Source organism: Geotrypetes seraphini, chromosome 1 (assembly GCF_902459505.1).
Source record: "Geotrypetes seraphini chromosome 1, aGeoSer1.1, whole genome shotgun sequence".
NCBI lineage: Eukaryota > Metazoa > Chordata > Amphibia > Gymnophiona > Dermophiidae > Geotrypetes > Geotrypetes seraphini.
The window spans coordinates 370314980-370334540 of record NC_047084.1 but is presented as its reverse complement, the minus strand read 5'-3'; the positions used below and the strand labels follow the sequence as shown (position 1 = coordinate 370334540).

The 19561-nt window shown below is 45.7% G+C and overlaps 1 long non-coding RNA gene across 1 annotated transcript in view; it reads left to right on the top strand.

The window, feature by feature from the left end:
* LOC117345947 overlaps nucleotides 1-19561 on the top strand; it is a 70516-nt gene that overhangs the window by 969 nt on the left and 49986 nt on the right. Inside the window, exon 2 of the long non-coding RNA XR_004536533.1 lies at nucleotides 7532-7595. This is a non-coding gene — a long non-coding RNA (uncharacterized LOC117345947). The remainder of the gene's footprint in view (nucleotides 1-7531; nucleotides 7596-19561) is intronic.

The following is a 19561-nucleotide window of genomic DNA, read 5'->3' as shown; positions in this document are numbered from 1 at the left end:
TATGCGGTGGAGTGGTGGGGCTGAGGCGTCGGTTTGAAAGAAAATAATAAATTTGACATCCAGATATACAGCAAATTCCACACTTTTAAGACTTTCAAGACTGTACTGGATACACTTTATTTATAAATTTGCCATATTTCATTTGCTTAAAAAAAAATTAAGCATTTTTTTCCCGGTGCTATGTTTTACTGATGCACTAACATCATCTCTTGGGGTGGGGTTTCCCATTTAGCTTCCCTGCTTTCTACATCGTTTCGATGTTCGCCTAAGTGAGACGAGGAAAGGAATCTGCTTCCATTATTAAGGAGAAATCTGCACAATTTGACTTTTTTTTTTTTTTTTTCCTAAGAAAGAAGAGTGTGTTGTTTGGATTTCAAGGGCCAAAACCTCTCTATTCAAAGGGCTCCTTTTATCAAGGTGCGCTAAGGGGGTTAGTGGGTCGGATATTTCATCACGCGCTAACCCCAGCGGCAAGCCAAAAACCTAATGCCTGGTCAGTGGAGGCGTTAGCGACTAGCGGGCAGGCGGTTGAACGCGCGGTATTCCCTGTGTTAACGCCTACCGCATCTTGATAAAAGGAGCCCAAAGTGTTGAGTTTGATTGCCAGGGCAGTTGCTTGTGTCTTGGTGTCAGTTAAACTACTATTGCCCCAAGTACAAAAGAAGTACCTGTAAATGGTATGTAAAACCGCTTTGATTGTAATCACAGACAGGCAAGGTACATCAGATCTCAATCCCTTTTTTTTTTTTGTAACTTTGAAAGGGGAAAGTTAACTTCTAAGAGAAAGGTTACCTGACAAATTTCAATATTTTAGTTTAATGATTCCTGCTATATGCAAATTGATCTCATTCAAATTTATTGTGGGAATCCTGAAAAACTCCCATTCCTTCCCCTTCCTTCTCTTTAGAGTATCAGAACTATCATTCCAAGGTTATTCCATTTCCTCGTTCATCTTGTTTGTTAGTTGTATTTTTTTTTTTAATTTCTCAAAGATTTTATTGAATTTTATATAAAAACATGTGTAATACAATTTACAAAACCCAGAAAATATAATACTAGTTACAATACTATACCAGGGGCCGCTGAAAAGTTCTCAGCCCAACCAAGATGAGAATGATATGGAGCCATGAAAATTACATGTTATTCCACACAGGGAAGGGGTAAAACACGGACCTCGGGGATCTAAAACCGCACGTCCTTAAAAATCTGAGGTAGAGCGCAGTGGCGTACCTAGGGTATGTGGCACCCGGGGCCCATCATTTTTTGACACCCCCCCCCCCCCCCTCATGTAAAATTTTTTTTTTTTTCTTTTTTTGCAATAACCATGAAATGGAATAAATGGTCAGAATAGAAACAGGCAGTGAAAATTTTCTTTTTTTTTTTTTTTTTTTTTCCAAAGTATTTTTATTGAGAATGGCAAAAGGTCCAGACAAGCAACCATGGTCTGTACAGAAACTTATACATTATCAAAAAGAACACAGAATGAGAGTAACAGCAACAACAAGCATGAACAAGCCTCTTCCAAGAGAAAATTGCCAATGAGAGGCATAGCAATACACAACAAAAGGCCAAAACTTGGGGCAAGCAAACAAATCCCACCCCAGAACCCACAAGAATAATAAGCCGGACTAGACCCTCAGCCATATTTTATAATGAAAAAAACCCCCACAAGCAACAACACCCAGACCGCTCACCAGACACACCAATCTGCACAACAAGCACCCAAGAAACACCCAGCCACCACCCAGACAAAACTACCAGACACACCTACCCCACCAAGCCCAGACCCAACCCCCCCTCCCCAGAGAGTGCAAGCGCAAAGTGGACCGTGAAAAGGGCAGCTGCAGAAGTGGAAAGCCCCAGATAAGTAGGTTAGCTAAAGAAAGCCCACAGATAGAAGAAATCAGGATAACAGAAGTTCCAACAAATGCTCCCACAGAAAATTTTCTTTTATTGAACCTCATTTATGTAACCATTATTCCAAACATAACATAACATAAATTATGTCTGAATTGTCATGACATCAGAAGTACATATGGAGTAGTTGCAGGTGATGCTTGGGACAGTTCTGATTATGTTAGTTTGGTTTTATGTGTTTTTTTAATAGAAGGGTTTTTATTTCTTTTTTTAAGGTTTTGTAGTTTGTGGTCGAGGTCAATAGGTTGTAGAGTTGGGGGTCAAGTGTTGCAGCTCGAATGGCTAGGAGGTTGTCGAACAGTTTTTTTCTTTTGACGTTTTTGGTTGGAGGGTGTGTGAATGGTGCGTGAGTTCTCCTATGTCTGTTTGAAGTGGATTGAATTATTTAGCTGAAGAAATTAGTTACCCCCCCCCATTCCACACACATTAATTCTCTTCCATTTTTGTTCCCATTATAAAAAAAACACTGATAAGTTCCCAGGAAAAAAATACATTAAAATAAGAAGTGAAAACAAAGGCCCCTACAGATGAGAACATAACATAAGAATAGCCTAACTGGGTCACACCAATGGTCCATCATGCCCAGTAGCCCATTCTCATGGTAGCCAATAGTGCTGCCCGATTCAGAGAAAAATATTTCATTCGATCCGATTCACCCTGTTGAATCGATTTTTCGATTAGATTCACTGTTAATGACACCGCTTTTTAAGTTTAAACAAAGTATAACAATAAATTTCACAACAACAATAAATTTCACAAAGTACTTAAAAAAAAAAAAATCACATTTTTCCATTAAAGCAGTTCTGGAGACATTTGCTTGAACAGTCTTTTTTCCCAGTCCATAAGCAAGCAATATGAAAAAGATTTCCTTAATTATCTACTCAAACATTTTTGCTATTTACTTTCATTGTACCTATACTATTATTCAGTAGAAAAAATGGACTTAACTGTGCAGGAAATGAATCTCCTCATACACCCACCATATAGTGCAAAAATGTGCAAAGGTCTGTTTTTTTCTTTCGATCACTACATAGCCTAATGCCACACAAGCAGCGCTGTTACAAACATATTCTGAAGGTCAATGCTAAGGTTGACAAAGTTTCCTTCCTTGGACCAGAAGGAGATACTGACAAACCACTGGAAGAGATTCTAAAACAACTACCCAGAAATAACACCCAAAGACCCACTCAGTGTGTGAACCAGTTGAGTGGAGTGGACTAACTGGGGGTGGAAATGGGCCCAGAGTTTGCTCAGCAGAATTTCCCAGACTACCTCTGCCTCTCAACACACTGACATGCTACCACCACCACCAACACTAGGAACACCTCACCGAGTATGCCAGCAATGCTTATAAACTTTATAAAACACATTATTATATTTTCTTATAAAGCATATATTTTAACTGAACTCAGCCTTGCCATTCACAAAAATAGAAAAGTTCCCATTTCAAGCTGTCTCATGTACACTTTTCAAATCTAACATATTGTAATCACAAAACAGAAAATAAAATTATTTTTTCTACCTTTTGTTCTCTGATCAATATTCAAATCTTGTTGGTCCCAGGCTCTTGTTGTCTTGCTTGCCAGGGTCTCCTTTCTCCGTGCTAACCATCCGTCTGCCATCTCTGTTCTCCCCTTCCGTTTCCCTTCCCTCTCCCGGAGATCTGGCATCTTTCCTTTTTTTTGTCTCCATCCACAGATTCACCTTTTCTCAACTCCCCACCACCCCAGGATCCACCATCTCTCCCTTTCTGTTCCCAACTATCCTCCTATCCAGTATCTCTATCCCCCCTCCACACCATCCCCTGTTTCCAAGTTCTCTCCCTTTCTGTTCCTTCCCTCCCTAAATCCCATTATGCACCATCTCTCTCCCACTCCTCTGTTTTTAGACCCATTATTTCTAACCCCCAAAGTCTGGCATATGCATGTATCTTTGAACCCCCCCTTCCCTCTCTCCCTCTGTGTACTTTTACACCAGGACCCCCCTCCCCCGAAGGTCTGTCCCCCCTCCGAAGGGCTACACCCCACCCCTGAAGACCTGCACCCCCCGAAGGACTTTACCTCCCACCCGAAGGTCTGTCCCCCTCTGAAGGCCTAAACCCCACCCCTGAAGGACTGCACCCCCCCCCCGAAGGCCTGCACTCCCTTGAAGGTCTGCACCCCCCCGAAGGCCTGTCCCCCCCCTTGAAGGCCTGTCCCACCCCCTTGTAGGCCTGTCCCCCCTTTAAGGCCTGCCTGCCTGCCTTTCCCCCCCTTGAAGGCCTGTCTCCCCCTTGAAGGCCTGCACCCCCCTTGAAGGCCTGCACCCCCCCTTGAAGGCCTGCACCCCCCCTTGAAGGCCTGTCCCCCCCCTTGTAGGCCTGTCCCCCCCCTTGTAGGCCTGTCCCCCCCCCTTGTAGGCCTGTCCCCCCCTTGAAGGCCTGCCTGCCTTTCCCCCCTTGAAGGCCTGCACCCCCCTTGAAGGCCTGCACCCCCCCTTGAAGGCCTGCCCCCCCCCTTGAAGGCCTGTCCCCCCCTTGTAGGCCTGTCCCCCCCCTTGTAGGCCTGTCCCCCCCCCTTGTAGGCCTGTCCCCCCCTTGAAGGCCTGCCTTTCCCCCCTTGAAGGCCTGCACCCCCTTGAAGGTCTGCACCCCCCCAAAGGCCTACACCCCCCCCCCGAAGGTCTGCACCCCCCTGAAGGCCTGCCTGCCCCCCTTGAAGGCCTGCACCCCTTGAATGTCTGCACCCCCCCCCGAAGGCCTGTCCCCCCTTGAAGGCCTGCCTGCCTGCCTGTCACCCCCTCCCCCTTGAAAGCCTGCTTGCCTGCCCGCCCGCCCCACCCTGAAGGCCTGATGCCCCGACCCACCCCGAAGGACCGCTCGCCCCCCTGGCCTCCCCGCACCACCTATGAACAGCCGCAGCAGGATCGCGAAGTCAGCGTCGGGTACCAGCCCTAAGGGGGTGTTCCCGGCCTTGCCGTTCAGTCCCCCGCCACCCCCGAAGGACCGCTCGCCCCCCTGGCCTCCCCGCACCACCTATGAACAGCCGCAGCAGTTTCGCGAAGTCAGCGTCAGCGATCCCTGCTGCTTCCTGCGCCACGGTCCCGCCCCTCCTCTGACGTCAGAGGAGGGGCGGGATCGCGTCGTAGGAAGCAGCGCAGGGATGCTGACGCTGACTACGCGATCCTGCTGCGGCTGTTCATAGGTGGTGCGGGGAGGCCAGGGGGGCGAGCGGTCCTTCGGGGGTGGCGGGGGACTGAACGGCAAGGCCGGGAACACCCCCTTAGGGCTGGTACCCGGGGCGGCCCGCCCCCCCCCCCCGCCCCCCCCTAGGTACGCCACTGGTAGAGCGTTAATTGTGCAGCTCAGTAATAAAATATGGTGTCTGGAAAGCAAACTGCAGTATGGGAATGTTTAACAGCAGTCTCCCCACGAAGATCACAAGTTACCTCTTAACCCCCGAACTCCAGAGGGGCTACAAGATCCAGGGCCTCAATTACGGCAAATTTTATGTCGGGCTTAAAGGATAAGCAGAGCGCAAAACGGTTAAACAGCCCTGTTAAGCGTCAGCTTTTCTGGATCTCCCGAAAGAGACCTCCAATTTGCAATCCAGGAAGCCTGATTCATTATAGTGCACCCTGACTTTTAACTATAATAAAATCCGGCAGACTTAAACCTATACATAAGAAGGCTTCTGCTCTGCTGCTCCAGCACTAGTCTCTGGCTCTGACAGACCTCTGACATTTTAGCGCTGACGGATCCTAATATTTTTCCCTCCCTATGCTGAAACGGATCCGTCAGAGCTAAAATGTCATAGAGGTCTGTAAGATACAGAAACTACAAGTGGCACGGACACGGACCTCAGATTTTTAAGGACGTGTGGTTTTAGATCCGCAAGGTCCGTCAGGTCCCTGAAGTCCGTGTTTTACCCCTTCCCTTCCACACATTTCTTGATACTTTTCATTTAATTTCATGGCTGAAAAGTGTCAAGCAAAGTGTAGAATAACTTGTAAGTTTCATGCCTCTACATCATTCTTTTCTTGTTTGGGCTGAGAACTATTCAGTGAGTAAAATATCAAGAATGATCATGTATGTCCACCTGGGGTGGGAGGATATTTTTAATCTGAATAGGGTAAGGTTATTGGGATAGTCTATGTTTCTGTGTTTTATTGAATAATCATTGGGAGGGGGGGGGGGGTGAGAGAAAATGGTTGGTTATGCATATTTGTAAGTTGAATGTGCTTTTATTAACTTATTATGTGATATATATTTGTGTATTGCATTTTTGAAGTTTAGAAAATCAATAAAGAATAAAAAAAAAGAATGATCATTCACAATAAAACAAATTATCCGCAAGTGCTTAAATTAAGGGGAGTCTAAACAATCACTAAAGACAGAATACAAATTTCACCCTCGTAAAGGGAGCTTTCAATGATGTTCATATGCTCAACGCTTTAGCCGCTTTCATCATTGGATCTTAACTTTTTATCTTATTTTTTTTCAATTAAATTTTCTCATTTATAAATAAGCCACTTTATCCTTATTTGAATTAGTAAAACCATTTGCTAGGATCACCTCTCCCGACATGTCGAGGCTCCTCTGATATTCTTTACTATTCTTTATTTTTCACACAGAATGCTTTATCAATATCTAAAGAGTAGTTGCGTTTGCTGTTGAGTGAGGTTTTACCTGTAATATTGATGAAGCATTCCGTGTGAAAAATAAAGAATAATAATATCAGAAGAGCCTCGACTCTCAAGAAGTTAATTGAAACATGGACTTGTCGGGAGAGGTGATCCTTGCAATGGTTTTTCTCAGATAAGTGAAATTACTCATTCAAACAAGGATAAAGTGGCTTATTTATAAAAAAGATAATTGAAAAAAATAAGAAAAAAAGTTATGATCTAATGACGAAAGCGGCTAAAACTTTGAGCATTTGAACATTTTTGAAAGCCAGCTGAGGATCAATGAAATGAATATACAGTACCTTTGTGGGGGTGAAATTTGTATTCTGTCTTAAGTGATCATTCACAATAAAAGGCATCCCACAAGAGTACGTAAACTAACAACAATATGTTTCAAGGGAAAGAAAAAAAGTGGAAAGCTATATAAAATAGCTTACAAAGAAAAACAATGGTTAGGATATCAAATGAGGCCGAAACCAGGAAAATACAGAATGCCAACAAAACTCAATTATGATTTGGAACTCTCTAGTACCCCCCAATCTCAGGGAAGAATTAAATATTGATAAATTAAAAGGAGCTGTAAAAAGCTTGTTATATAAAGACATTTTTGTTCATTGACTTGTAGCTTCTCTTCAGATTCTGTAATGGCAGCCCTGAATAGCTTTCCCCCTTTGTATTATCCATAATTGTGTTCTTTTCTGATTATATTGTAGTTCTCCCCCCAGTCCTTTTGCCTCCTGTTGGTTTACTTGTTTTTGTCTTTGTCCTAGCATTTGTTAAATATTTTAGATTTGTATTCCCTCCTTTTTAAAAAAATTGTATTGTATTTTACATCACCTAGAATGTTGATAGGCGATTAATCAAATTTTTAATAAACCTTGAAACCTTGAATTTGAAATGGAAAGAATAGGTGACCAATTTTTTTTCCTATTTTGTCTGTTGGTGAATTCAGCAGCTTTGCAGTCACACCTGTATATCAAAAGGACAGATGACCAACAGAAATTAATGTTCAAGAGGTATGTTGATTTCCAATTTGATAAAATTATTTGTAAAGATAAAGCAATGGATATGTCAAATAATCTGTACAATTGTCATTTTATAAATACAAATAATACAGAGCAATGATCAACAAAACCCCTACCTACCCTCCCCTTCACATTTACCCCCTCTACTATCAAGAAAACTGAATAAGCCAAATTATTACAGAATGCTACACAGCAATATAATGCTAACAGAATACCGCAGTCACACATGACAGGAATAGTGTTAGGGAGTGCCCCCTGGTCAGAGAGCACTAAGCCAGCTGGAAGCTGAAGAAGCACTGCCTAGGCTTTGCAGTCCCCAATTATGTCTAACACCAGCTTTGGCAGGATATATATTTCAAATCTGATATATTCTAATCACAAAATAGAAATACAATTATTTTTTCTACCTTTTGTCGTTTCTGGTATCTGCTTTCATCTTCTTTTCACTCTCTTCCTTCCAGCATCCGCCCTCTCTGTCTCTTCAATCCATTCTGCTCTCTGTCTCTTCAATACCGCATCTGCCCCTTCCATCCACTATCTGCTCTCTCCCACTTCCATATGGTATCTGCCTTCTTTCTATGCCCCTTTCCATCCAGCCTATGCCCCACTCTCTCCTTTTTACATGATTCATTCCAGTTTCACTGCTTTCTTCATTGTTATCTCTCCTATACCAGATCTAGCATCTTTTCCCCTCTCTTTATTTCTCTGCTGACCCCCTTCCCAGAATCAATCACTCTCTACTTTCTCATTTCTCAATCTCTCCCCTTTCCCTCATCTGATCTCTCCATTCCACCCTGACTCCTTCCCCTCCTCTAATCTCCCTGCTGTTTCCTTCCTTTTTTCCTCCTCCCCTCCCAGCAGCATCTCTCCTTCTCCCTCCCTCCAGATTCAGCAGCAGCTGTCCCTTTATTTTCCCTTGTCTAGCAGCTTCTCAGCTTCCTTTCCCTCCTCCCCTCCCAGCAGCATCTCTCCTTCTCCCTCCAGATCCAATAGCAGCTGTCCCTTTATTATCCCTTGTTCAGCAGCTTCTCAGCCTCCTTTCCTTCCTCCACTCCCAGCAGCATCTCTCCTCCCTCCCTCCAGGTCCAGAAGCAGCTGTTCCTTTATTTTCCCTTGTCCAGCAGCTTCTCAGCTTCCTTTCCCTCATCCCCTCCCAGCAACATCTCTCCTTCTCCCTCCCTCCAGGTCCAGTAGCTGCTGTCCCTTTATTTTCCTTTGTCCAACAGCTTCCCAGCCTCCAACAATGGCTTTCTCCCCTCCCAGCAGCAATCAGTACTTGCCAGTGCAGCGATTCACTAAGGCAGCCTTGGGTCATTTGATGGGTCATGCTGCTTCTGAGGAAAGAGGAAGTTGCATCATCAGAGGCGGCCGCAACTCAGCAAAAACCCCAAGGCTGCCGAAGTGAATCGCTGCGCAGGCAAGTACTGCTAGGAGGAGAGAAAGCCACTGTCGGAGGCTCCTCATGATCTCGCTAGCCCTGCACGGACCGGCAGGAAATTTCAAAAGAACATAAGCAATGCCTCTGCTGGGTCAGACCTGAGGTCCATCTTGCCCAGCAGTCCGCTCACGCGGCGGCCCAACAGGTCCAGGACCTGAGCAGTAATCCTCTATTTATACCCTTCTATTCCCTTTTCCAGCAGAAAAATGTCCAATCCTCTCTTAAATCCCAGTACTGTATTCTGCCCTATAACGTCCTCTGGAAGCGCATTCCAAGTGTCCACCACACGTTGGGTAAAGAAGAACTTCCTGGCATTTGTATTGAATCTGTCCCCTTTCAACTTTTCCGAATGGCCTCTTGTTCTTTTATTTTTTGAAAGTTTGAAGAATCTGTCCCTCTCTACTCTCTCTATGCCCCTCATGATCTTATAAGTCTCTATCATATCCCCTCTAAGTCTCCTCTTCTCCAGGGAAAAGAGACCCAGTTTCTCCAATCTCTCAGCGTATGAAAGGTTTTCCATCCCTTTTTTTCAGACGTGTCGCTCTTCTCTGAACTCTCTCGAGTAACGCCATATCCTTCTTAAGGTATGGCGACCAAAACTGGACACAGTATTCCAGGTGTGGGCGCACCATCGCCCGATACAGCGGCAGGATAACTTCTTTCGTCCTGGCTGTAATACCCTTCTTGATTATACCTAGCATTCTATTCGCTCTCTTAGCGGCCGCTGCGCACTGTGCAGTCGGCTTCATTGACCTGTCCACCATTACCCCCAAGTCCCTCTCTTGGGTACTCTCATTCAATGACATCCCTCCCATCGTATAGTTGTACCTCGGGTTTCTGCTTCCCACATGCAATACTTTACATTTCTCAACGTTGAACTTCATTTGCCATTTTGTCGCCCATTCTCCTAGTTTGTTCAAGTCCCTTTGCAATTCCTCACAGTCCTCTTTAGTCTGAGCTTCCCTAAATAGTTTGGTGTCATCTGCAAATTTTATTATCTCACACTTCGTCCCTGTTTCTAGATCATTTATGAATATATTAAATAACAGCGGCCCGAGCACCGAGCCCTGCAGAACACCACTCGTGACCCTCCTCCAGTCAGAGTAGTGTCCCTTCAACCCTACCCTTTGTTTCCTACCTGCCAACCAGTTTCTGATCCATCTATGTACGTCTCCGTCCACCCCATGGTTCTTCAGTTTCCGAAGTAATCGTTCATGGGGCACCTTGTCAAAGGCTTTTTGGAAATCAAGGTATATGATGTCTATGGGGTCACCTCTGTCCATCTGTTTGTTAATTCCTTCGAAGAAGTGTAGTAAGTTGGTTAGGCACGATCTCCCCCTGCAGAAACCATGTTGGCTGGTTATAAGAAGTTTGTTTCTTTCCAAGTGATCATCATTGCGTCGATCTTGTCGGCCCTGCGGTCCGCGGACCGAAGGTTGAAGAATACTGCTCTAGCAGAGCCGTACTCAAGTGGCTAAAGAGCCACAATTTGTCAACCACTGGTCTAGAAGATTCGTATAGAGGGATAGAAATAAATCGTATGTGGCAAGTCACCTATACAATTATTCCAATGCCAACACAAGTTTTTGTCCAAATTTGTCTATTTGAAGTCCATATTTCTTGATTAAATAAAAAGTACATAGACTGGGATAGGCTAGTAGATAAAGTAGGTCTATTCACATTACAGTGGTACCTTGGATTACGAGCATAATCCATTCCAGGAGCATGCTCGTAATCCAAAATGCTCGTTTATCAAAGCGAGTTTCCCCATAGGAAATAATGGAAACTCACTTTGATAGGTTCCCACCCCCCCCGAGGCCAGCAGCGCTGCTCCCCCCCCCCACGAGAACCGGCATTGCTCCCCCCGAAGGCCCCCCGCGAACTGGCTCCCTCCCCCCGCGATCCGCACTCCCCCGCCGCGACCTGAGATCCCCCCAACCCACCCGAACCCTCTTCTTACTTTGCTGTAGCCTCCGCAGCGGCACCGGCACGTCCTGTGCGTGGTGCCAGTGCCTGAAGATCTGCTTCCTGTGCTGGGCCTTGAGAGTTCACATTCGACGTGAGAGTTCACGTTCAACGTGAACTCTCAGGCCTTGAGCAAGCGCACATGCTCAAGGCCCAGCACAGGAAGCAGATCTTCAGGCACCAACACCACGCACAGGACATGCTGGTGCCGGTGCCACTGCGGAGGCTACAGCAAAGTAAGAAGAGGGTTCGAATGGTTTGGGGGGACCTCAGGTCGTGGCGGGGGGGGGGGCCCGATGGCGGCGGGGGGGTGCCAGATCGTGGGGGGGAGGGTGCCGGTTCGCAGGGGGGGGGGCGCTTGCAAATCGAAGCGCTCGATTTCCGAGGCACCGATTTTGTGAATGTTTTGCTCGTCTTGCAAAACACTCGCAAACCGGTGCACTCGTAAACCGAGGTACCACTGTATTAAAAAAAAGAAGACAATTGTTCTTCATCAATTTTCCATGTGGAGTTAGAAAGCCACATAGATTTAACCTTCTTATCGAGTTAAAATAATTAGGATACCTCTCCACAGAACCCAAGAAATAAAGTTCTTTTAATCTGGATATCTAATATAATAAAATGCTAGGCCGCGCACTTGCCTCGAGTGTTCCCTGATCCCTTTTCTGTCGGGATGTGGCAAGACAAGTGCGCATGCGCGTTTATTACCTCACTGACGGAGAGCAGCGAATGCAGGAAGAAGTGGCCAGGTAAACAAAAAAAAAAACACAACCGAGCGAGCCGGGCCGCTGAGAAAGCGCGGGAGGCCTGGCCCGGGCTGCGGACAGGTAAGGTGCTGGGGTAGTGAGTCTTCCCTGCGGCTGAAATGGAGTCGAGCCACCCTCCGCGACAGACCACAGTAGTCCGAGTCCTTTTCCACTTACCACCCTTCCCGCGGACCCGACTACCTTGGCGATTCAAGTAGCGTGTGCACCAGTCTTCACACGCTGCTTCGGGCCCTTCTACTTCCCTGATTTGCTCTGCCGCGTCTCTGATGATGTCATCAGGGACATGCCAGAGTAAATCAGGGCAGTAGAAGGACCCGAAGCAGCGTGTGAAGAATGCTGCACAGCTGCTTGAATCGTCGGGTAGGTAGTCAGGTCCGTGGGAAGGGAAGGGAATGGGGGGCGCAAGGACTCTGGGGAGAATGGCAGACACCAGCCCTGTACTAACTCCCGTGGACAGGGGGAGCAGGAAGGGGTGCTGATGGACAGGGGGGGCAAAATGAAGGGAGGCCTATTGCTGGACAGAGGGACCAGGAAGAGGTGATGATGGACGGGGGGGGGGAAGGAAGGGAGGCTTATTGCTTGACAGGGGGAACAGGAAGAGGTGCTGATGGATGGGGGGGAGGGGGGGGAATGAAGGGAGGCCTGCTGGACAGAGGGAGCAGGAAGAGGTGCTGATGGATGGGGGGGGAGGGGGGGAATGAAGGGAGGCCTGCTGGACAGAGGGAGCAGGAAGAGGTGATGATGGATGGGGAGAAAGGAATGGAGGCCTATTGTTGGGACAGGGGGGGCAGGAAGAGGTGCTGATGGACACGGGGGGGAATGAAGGGAGGCCTACTGCTGGACAGAGGGAGCAGGAAGAGGTGATGATGGATGGGGAGAAAGGAATGGAGGCCTATTGTTGGACAGGGGGGGCAGGAAGAGGTGCTGATGGACACGGGGGGGGAATGAAGGGAGGCCTACTGCTGGACATGGGGAGCAGGAAGAGGTGCTGATGGACAGGGGGGGAAATGGAGGGAGGCCTACTGCTGAACAGAGGGAGCAGGAAGAGGTGATGATGGACAGGGGAGAGGTAAAATAAAGGGAGAAGGGCTGCTGCTGGATAAGGGGAGCAGTGAAGGGGTGGTGGTGGACACAGGGGAGGTAAAAATAAGGGAGAATGGACAGGAAAAAGCGGCTAAGGAGACAGAGAGAGAAAGAAATAAAGACAGACACACATATATTCTAGCACCCGTTAATGTAACGGGCTATAAAGCTAGTATCAAAATAATCTGACAGGGGCCATTTACCAGCTATCATGAAATTTCTAAGTTGTAGCCAATGGAAAAACTCTGAACCAGGAAGATTACATTTGGTAACAAGTTCTGCAAAAGGTAACACTGAGTTTTTATCTCTTACATGGGCTATGGATCAAATACCTTTCTGTTGCCACAGGGGCCAAGAAATAGTGCATTTATCAATCAATATCTCAGAATTAAACCATAAAGGAGCATTCCGAGATTGCTATCTGGATTAGGAAAAAGAAGAATCTAGGACTCGTATGGTATGTATGGTGTATGCGGGACACACGATTTGGGAAAGTATAAGGAATATATCGAAGTAGGTAAGATGTATCAGATCAGTGTTCTTCACTAATTTTTAAGCGAGGGCTGTTTTGGGACCAAAAGGCCTGAAGGAGAGCCAACAAATATCTTCCTACTTGGGGCCATGACACTAATAACACAGAACACAAACTCTTTGAAAATACAGGACCACAAACTAAAAGTCCTAATATACTCAAACAAAACACTAAGATGCCAGACTCTGCATGCAGTACAACACCAGAGAAATAGAATCAAATGCATTTCTTCCTAAACCGTGCAAAATATAGACAGCAGATATAAATTCTCAAAACTGACATATTTCATTCACTAAATTGAAAATAAAATCCTTTTTCCTACCTTTGTTGTCTGTTGATTTTATTTTTCTAATCATCTTTTCCTAGTCTCTGGCTGCAATTCCTATGCTCTTAACTCCGTTTCAAGGCCTTCTTTTTGTCATTTTTATTTCCTTCTTCACTTTCTGCCCTACATCCATGTTTAGTATTCACTTTAATGATTTATTATTCAACTTTCTTCAATTTTTCAGTCTCTTTCTCAAATCTGTCTACTACCAGGATAACCAGGAATTGCAATTTATTTGCCTATCCTAGGATCATTGGCTGTAGATACAAGTCTTTTTTGGATAGGATGCTAGCATTCCAAGCAAGTAGACAACAGTCCTGGTTGGGCAATTATATTAACAGAGCCATGCAATCTTACAGCGCATTTCAAAAATGGATTAAGACTGTACTATTTGATAAATTCATTTCTTAACTGAAGTTTTACTTTTAACAATAATTTTAAACTGTTTATACTTTAGATAACATGTTGTACTTTAATTCTCAATACTTTATACTTCGCTGATTGTCCAGTTTCTCTTCTGTGTAAACCACCTAGAAGTCGTTTGATTGTTGGCGGTATAGAAGAATAAAATTATGTTATGTTATGTTTTCCCTTTCCTTCCCATCTATCCTTGTGTACTATATCCTCCTTCTCCCTTATTGTGCTCGAGTGCCCATTAGTTTAGTGTAGTAAGTGCTTGGACCCGTACTCTTCAACATCTTTATAAATGATGTGGACATTGGTATGACGAGTGAGGGGATTAAATTTGCGGACAATATGAAGTTATTCAGAATAGTGAAGACACAGGGGGATTGCGAAGATCTGCAACGTGACATAATCAAGCTCGAGAAATTGGCATCAAAATGGCAAATGAGGCTCAACATGGATAAGTGTAAAGTGATGCATGTCAGTAACAAAAATCTCATGCACGAATACAGGATGTCCGGGGCGGTACTTGGAGAGACCTCCCAGGAAAGAGACTTGGGAGTTCTAATCGACAAGTCGATGAAGCGCAATGCTTGGCGGCGGTGAAAAGGGCGAACAGAGTGCTAGGAATGATAAAGAAGGAGATCATGAACAGTTCGAAGAAGGTTATCATGCCGCTGTACCGGGCCATGGTGTGCCCTCACCTGAAGTACTGTGTCCTTTTTAACTTCATTTCTAACTTATATGGTTTAACCATATCTCTCCATTCCTTCTTGGTATGGTCAGTGTTTCTCTTTCTCCAGTCTCTCTAATTTCCTATACCATCTCTTTAGTTGCGGTAGTTTATTATCAAACCATTTGCCTGCTTGTCTTTTGATTTTGTTCTTCCTATATTTAGGTACCATATTCTCCATAATCTCATTACTTAGTTTGCACTATTGGGTTAAAAAGTCTTTTGAGGCATAGAGGAGCGTAATTGAAAGTGTGCCAAAGACTGAGGTTGGATGTTTTGTGCAAGACGTCCACAAACCCAGTAAGAAAAATGTCCATTTTCAAAGCTGCCAAATGTCTGTCTTTTATTTTGAAAATTTATTTATTTATTTGCTCATTTTATTTAGCCCGTTCTCCCATAGAAACATAGAACATAGAAGATGACGGCAGAAAAGGGCTACAGCCCATCAAGTCTGCCCACTCTGCTTACCCACCCCCTGTCTATGCCCTAATGACCCAATTTCCTTATCTTGACCCTCGTAGGGATCCCACATGGGTATCCCATTTATTCTTAAAGTCTGGCACGCTGTCTGCCTCGATCACCTGCACTGGAAGCTTGTTCCAATGATCAACCACTCTCTCTGTAAAGAAATACTTTCTGGTGTCGCCATGAAATTTTCCGCCCCTGAGTTTGAGCGGGTGCCGTCTTGTGGCCGAGGGTCCCTTGAGAAAGAAAATATCATCTTCCACTTCGACACGTCCCGTGAGGTACTTATATGTTTCGATCATGTCTCCCCTTTCCCTATGTTCCTCGAGAGTGTAGAGCTGCAATTTGTTCAGTCTCTCTTCGTACGAGAGACCCTTGAGCCCCGAGATCATCCTGGTGGCCGTCCGCTGAACCGATTCAATTCTGCGCACATCTTTACAGTAATGTGGCCTCCAGAATTGCACACAGTACTCCAGAGGTCTCACCATGGCCCTGTACAACGGCATTATGACTTCAGGCTTTCGGCTGACGAAACTTCTATTGATACAACCCAATATCTGCCTTGCCTTAGATGAAGCCTTCTCCACTTGATTGGCAGTTTTCATGTTTGCACTGATGATTACTCCTAAATCTCGTTCTGCTGAAGTCCTAGTTAAAGTTTCTCCGTTCAAGAAGTACGTCCTGCATGGATTTCCGCTTCCAAGGTGCATGACCTTACATTTCTTAGCATTGAAGCCTAGCTGCCAGGTTGAGGACCAACTTTCCAATGTAAGCAGGTCCTGCACCATATAATTCTGTAAACTGTATTCACTTACTATATTACATAGTTTGGCGTCATCGGCGAATAGTGTTATTTTACCTTGAAGCCCTTGAGTCAGATCCCCTATGAAAATGTTGAAAAGGAGTAGACCCAGGACCGAGCCATGCGGCACTCCACTGGTCACCTCCGATGTTTTAGAGAGGGTACCATTAACTACCACCCTCTGAAGTCTGCCACTCAGCCAATCATTGACCCATGCAGTTAGTGTCTCTCCTAACCCCATCGATTCCATCTTGCTTAGCAGCCTGTGGTGTGGGACACTGTCAAAAGCTTTACTGAAGTCCAGGTACACGACGTCCAAAGACTCTCCCAAGTCCAACTTTCTTGTTACCCAGTCAAAGAAGCTGATGAGATTGGATTGGCAGGACCTACCCTTGGTGAATCCATGCTGACTGGGATCCCGAAGATTCCCTTCATTCAAGATCGTGTCCAATTTGCTTTTAATTAGTGTTTCCATGAGTTTGCACACTATTGATGTGAGACTCACCGGTCTATAATTTGCAGCCTCTGCCCTGCAACCCTTTTTATGCAGAGGAACGACATTAGCTAATTTCCAGTCCAGGGGAACTTTCCCCTTACTTAGGGAGAGATTGAATAGCTCAGCCAACGGTTTCGCCAGGACATCGCTCAATTCTCTGAGCACTCTTGGGTGCAAATTGTCTGGTCCCATGGCTTTGTTCACCTTGAGTCTTGCCAGTTCACTGTAAACTTCACCTGGTGTGAACTCAAAATTCTGAAACGAGTCTTCTGTGCTTTGTGTTGCCTTCAACTGCGGACCGTGTCCCGGTGCCTCACAGGTGAAGACTGAGCAGAAGTATTCATTCAGTAGTTCGGCTTTATCGGAATCTGCTTCCACGTAACTTCCGTCCGGTCTTCTAAGGTGTACTAACCCGCCTGTGTTCCTTTTTCTGTCACTAATATACCTGAAGAAGGATTTGTCCCCCTTTTTAATGTTTTTTTTGCCAGAATTTCTTCAACTCGAAGTTTTGCCTCCCTAACTGCCATTTTGACCTCTGTAGATCTGGTCCTATATTCTACCTTTGCCTCTCTTTTCTCCGTGCGCTTGTAGGAGAGAAACACTTTTTTCTTCTCCTTAATGAGGTGCGAGATCTCCGCGGTGAACCATTAGGGTTTATTGTTTCTTTGTTGTTTATTTACTGATTTTATGAAGCGGCTAGTTGCTTCACGTATGGTTGATTTCAGTGTTAACCACTTAGCTTCTACATCATCGGTCTCCGCTTGGTCCTGCAGCGTCCGATGGACGAAATCTCCCATGCGTGCGAAGTCTGTGCCCCGGAAATTGAGTACCTTTGTTTTCGTGTTTGATCTAGGGAAGCCTTTCCTAAGGTTGAACCATACTATGTTGTGGTCGCTGGAGGCTAGCGTATCTCCTACTGAGACCCATATGCCTAAGGCCCCGCCCATAGGAGTGGCCTTAGGCGCCTGGGCCAATCAGGCCTTAGCCTCCTGTGGGATGGGCTGAAAAGGGGGGGGAGCTCGGTAGGAAGACCCATCTGGCTAACTTTTCAAGGTTAGTGGGGGGGGAGGTTAGCCAGGGATGGTGGTCTGCCGCGCATGTGGGGCGGTCTTCAGGCAGGAGGGGTTGGGCTCCCTCCTGCCTTGATCTTCATCAGGTGGGGTCTTGGGTCTTTGGGCAGGAGGGGTTGGGCTCCTTCCTGCCTTGATCTTCCTCGGGGGATCTTCAGGCAGGAGGGCTGGGGCTCCCTCCTGCTGCGATCATTCGGGGGTGGGTGGGTCTTGGGTCTTCGGGCAGGAGGGGTTGGGATCCCTCCTGCTTCGATCTTCATCAGGGGGTCTTCGGGTCTTCAGGCAGGAGGGGTTGGGCTCCCTCCTGCCTCGATCTTCTTCGGGGGGTCTTCAGGTAGGAGGAGTTGGGCTCCCACCTGCCGTGATCTTCGTCAGGAGGTCTTTGGGCAGGAGGGTCTGGGTTCCCTCCTGCTGTGATCTTTGTCGGGGGGTAGGGGGTCTTCGGGCAGGAGGGGTTGGGCTCCCTTGCCATGATAAGTATAGCGGCTGCATATATAGTAACCCGGTTCTGTAACCAGCATCTGTAACATGGAGTTTGGTTACAGAATTGGGTTTATTTTGGGCAGGCAGAGGCCCGATTCTGTATAAGAGCTCATCCCGGGCATCCTATACAGAATCTGGTCCTAAAGGTGCAATACGAATAATAGAAAGAAAACCATGAGTTAACAGAGCCCTGAAATTCAAGCGAGGACAGCATATTGATGAGTAGTTGGTGATTTACTGTGACAAAAGCTGCAGATAAATCAAGAGGGATGAGAACGGAGTAGAGGCCTTTGGATTTGGCCAGGAGCACGACACTGAAGACTTTCATAAGGGCAGTTTCTGTAGAATGAAGAGGGCGAAAACCCGATTGAAGTGGGTCAAGGATAGCTTGAGATGAAAGAAAGTCAAGACAACGGTGGTGAACAGCATGTTCTAGCAGCTTGGATAAGAAAGGGAGGAAGGAGACAGGACAATAGTTGGAAGGGCAGGTAAGGTCCAGCGAGGGTCTAATGAAGAGTAGTGTAACAACGGCATGTTTGAAGGCGTTGAGCACAATTGCAATGAAGAGTGATAGGTGCTAACTGGCACCAATTAGCATTTACACAGGGAACCGCCCTTAATTAATATTCTATAAAGTGCATGTGCAAAACCTATCACACATACATTCTAGAGGATATGGGCAAGGGAGGAGCATGAGCAGGTCGGGGCATGCCTAGCAGTTACACAGGTTATAGAATTCTGTCGTTTACATACCTGTCTACAGTTAGGTGCAAGTGCTCACACCTAAAATTGGGTGCACATATGCAAACTTAAACTAGTATTTTATATTTGCAATTGTGTGCTCTGTTGCTGTTATAGAATCCTTGCTTAGTGCACTCTATCCAAGTGCCTACTTTTGGGCGTCCATTCTTGAATCCATCCCAAGTGCTCCCATGATGAGTATTAGCAGTTTGCCTTCTTTAGCTGATTACTCCGCACATGCTCACTCTCCACTCAACACTCCCTACCCCCCTCAATTTTTTTTTTTTTTTTTTTTTAAATCAGTAATGCCCAAGTGAACACGCAAAACAGGCAAAATATTGCAAAACGTTTAAATGTGTTTGTGCTGTACCCTGTTGTTACAGGCTAACCATGTGTTAAGGGTTTAACGCCCTTTAGTAAAAGGGTCCCTATGTAAATAAAATTAGATTTTTTTTTCTTTATCTTTCAAATAATATATAATCTAAACATTTTTGTTCAATAGATGGCAGCAAGAGGAAACTAAAACTCAGTTATCTCAGTAAATAAACAAATGCAAATTTTCTTTCTTGTACAGGATCTGTGAATCAACCAACACAGCCTTCAGTGCTTTAAAATAGCAAGTTTAAGCATCTATCCATGCAAATGTTAATGT